Genomic DNA, 3,767 nt, shown 5'->3' with positions numbered 1-3,767 from the left:
CAGATGGGATAAGGGAAGAGACTAAACATTTACAAGGACAGTCGGTATGCTTTTGCCACTGTGCATGTCCATGGAGCCATTTACCAAGAGAGGGGGCTGTTGACAGCTGAGGCAAAGGTTATTATAAACGAAAAAGACATTTTAAGCCTCATCTGGGCCTTATGGGAACCAGCAAATATTGCCATTATGCACTTTCCTGGCCATCAAAAGGTAATTGATTCAATAACCAAAGGAAATAACTTGGCCGATCAGGCAGCTAAGGAGGTGGGCCTCCAGCCCAGGGCCACAAGTTTTGCCTCCTGAGCCTCAGTACTCCCAAGAAGACTTGGAGTGGATAAAGAAAATTTCCATGGCCTATAAACCCCCAAACAGAGAAAGAGATAAAGACTGGTGGAAAACTGGTGAGGGAAAGCTTATCTTGCCACAAAGATTGGGCAAGAGGTTTCTTATGAGAATCCATCGGGTCTCTCACATGGGAACCCAAAGAATGGAGAACTTGCTCCTACTCTCAGAAGTAAAAATCAGGCAAGGAAATCAACTCATTGAGGACATTGTTAAAAAAATTTTAAAGCCTGTCAACTCAACAATGCCCCTAATCAACTGGTTACAAAAGGAGCTCATCTCCATGGAGATAGGCCAGGTGTGTATTGGGAAGTAGACTTCACAGAAATTAAAACTGGAAAATTTGGATATAAATATTTGCTAGTTTTTGTAGACATCTTTTCAGGATGGGTAAAAGCCTACCCAACAAAGCATGAGACTGTGAACGTCATATCTAAGAAGATCCTGGAAGAAATCCTACCCAGGGATGGCTTCCCAACCACAACTGGGTAGGACCATGGACCAGCCTTCGACTCAAAAGTAAGTCAGGGAATAGCCGCGGCACTGGAGATGGATTGGAAATTGCACTGTGCTTATAGACCCCAGAGTTCAGGGCAGGTAGAAAGAATGAATCGGACTCTAAAAGAGACCTTAACTAAATTGGCCTTGGAGACTGGCCCAGACTGGGTATCGCTGTTACCTTTTGCCCTGTTTAGAGTAAGAAATTCACCCTATCAGCTTTGCTTTACTCCTTTTGAAATAATGTATGGACACCCTCCACCCATTATCCCTACCCTTCAGACTGAATTGCTTGCTGATTTGGATGATATTGAATTTCTGTGTAAGCTTGACTGCAGATAGTGCATAAGAGGATGTGGACCCAGCTTAGAGCATTATATGATTCTGGTTCTATTCCTACCCCCCGCCATTTGTTTAAACCAGGGGACTGGGTGTTTGTTGGAAGACACAACCTGATATTTCTGGAACCACAGTGGAAGCGAACTTACATGGTGCTACTGGCTACACCTACTGCCCTTAAGGTGGATGGCATTGCTGCATGGATCCACTGCTCCCACCCCAGACCAGCTGATCCCTTTGACCTGGACAACCGTGGGGAAACATGGGAAGTCTCCAAGCATCCTATCCAACCACTGCATAAAACTCAAGAAAAAAAATGAGCTGATTATTATTGGTATTGTTGTTTAATAGTATGGCTAAGGTCAGTTACGGACCATACCCATTCAAGATCAAGAGCTGTTGGAGTTTAGTTTGAGGCTGGAGCCACAAGACCATAAGTCAAGTGGGGGAATGAAGGGTTAAAGTTTTGAGGCAGTGACCACTTGTTGCTTGTTTCTAGCAGAGCAACACGTGGTGGTAATCTAAACACCTGGTTGGTTGTGTGCCTTTATAAACCCTGCAAAACTTTAGCTCGGGGTTCTCCTCCTAGGCTCCGCTGTGTTGGAGTGTAGGATGGGACCCGAGCTGCAGCCCGTTTAAATAAAACCTTAAAACAGCTGTAAAGTCTGACCCTCGGTGGTCTTTTTGGTGGGGGTCCTGTGACTGGGGTATAACAATGTTTCCATTTTTCTTTAGTACTCCACGAGATTTAGACTAAGGGTTTGTGTGGAGTGGCTCCTCAGTGAATTCCTGAGGAAACCATTTGAAGCCTTCTCAGGAGAACGCCATTCAAGCCAGCAGAGCAGGAGAGTCTCTGAGACTATTTTCTCCAATAAACCACCAGAGAACCAGAAGTGAAGCAATGGCCCAGAGGGTAGAGCTCCAGCTTTGAGAGAGAAAACTGAGTAGGAGATACAATCCAGACCAGGCAGGAAAGCCTGGGAATTGCTTAGGTCCAATTAACTACCAGCTGGCAGGAAGTGGAGCTGTGGTGGTGGTAGAGACTCAGCCTTGAGCAAAACAGCTCAGGAACACATCGGGCCCTGAGTTTAAATCCTGGGATGACCAAAAAACATTCAAAAAGAGAAGGCCAAGTTTATGTATCAGTGCCCTACCTACTTATGTGTGTATATATATTACCATCCATAGTGCAAACTCTGCTTTTATTTACTGGTTTATTTTTCAGATATGCTAGTTGTACATACTGCATCATTCTCTTCATTTCAGGCCCATTGCTTTTCTCTTCCAGGGTTCTAGGCCTGTGTCTTTATATGATGCACACTGAAGCTCTCAGCAGCCTTTATTTACATTTTATTATGAGGGCAACCCAGGAACAATCACAAATCTGGCAAGGGAAGAGATCAGGTTTCTTAGAAGTAACCGGTATTCAGAAAATTAAACTTGAGAACATAAAATGGTAGCATACTTATGTAAAAACTACCATTAAGAAAAAAATGAAGGAGCTGGGAATATGGATTAATGAGAGAGTGCTTGCCTAGCATGCAAGAAGCCCTGGGTTTAATTCCTCAGGCACCTGTACACAGACAAAGCCAGAATATGTGCTGTGGCTCAAATACCAGAGTGCTAGAGACAATTCCCAGGCCTTGAATTCATCCCAACAACTGGCAAAGAGATAGCTACCTAGGTAGGATGGTAGGTAGATAGATAAAAAGAAATAGAGAGAGAGAGAGATAGAGAGAGAGAGAGAGAGAGAGAGAGAGAGAGAGAGAGAGAGAGAGACAGAGAGAGAGAGAGAGAGAGAGAGAGAGAAAGAAAGAAAGAAAGAAAGAAAGAAAGAAAGAAAGAAAGAAAGAAAGAAAGAAAGAAAGGAAGGAAGGAAGGAAGGAAGGAAGGAAGGAAGGAAGGAAGGAAGGAAGGAAGGAAGGAAGGAAGGAAGGAAGGAAGGAAGGAAGGAAGGAAAGAAAGTTGATAGATGAATCTGTTTTTGACGTCAGAAGGAAAGAAGGGAACATTCCCAGTCATGAGGCTTTCTGCAGTGCGCCAGGACACCAGCATCGCCTTCACACAAATGCAGAGCAGGATGACTGTTTCTGTCCGACTTCTCAGGCATCCAAGAGCCCCAGAGTCAAGAGGGCAGAGCCAGGTTCTAACTCAGGTGCTTGGAGACAGAAGAGAAATGGTCCTGCCCCTCCTTGGACTGGGGATTTGCATTAATGATGTAGAGAATGAAGTAAGGAGAATGGACTGGCAGAGATAGAAGGGCCTTCAAACTTGACAAATTGAGAGTCAAAAACCTACTCCCTGAGACCAGAGAGCAGGGTTTTCTACTCTGTTCCTCCCTCTCCAGCACTAGACTGGCTCTCTATTGGTAATCTAAAGATAGCCTGAGGCTCCCTTCACATGAGGAAGGAAGGTTAATTAATCAATGTTTGAAGAGAGTGAGAAAAGCCTGATCCTGCTGTAACTCTAACAAATGTTTCAGGTTGCCCCCATTGCTGGCTGTGCCTGGAATGAATGAAGTGGTTTTGCAGCTCACTTCCATGATGAATGTGTATATTCTGCCTCCTAATCCTGGAGGCCTAGTTCTC

This window comes from Dipodomys merriami, unplaced genomic scaffold (assembly GCF_024711535.1).
Source record: "Dipodomys merriami isolate MVZ:Mamm:240054 unplaced genomic scaffold, mDipMer1.0.p SCAF_356, whole genome shotgun sequence".
Taxonomy (NCBI): domain Eukaryota; kingdom Metazoa; phylum Chordata; class Mammalia; order Rodentia; family Heteromyidae; genus Dipodomys; species Dipodomys merriami.
This window is presented reverse-complemented; position numbering follows the sequence as displayed.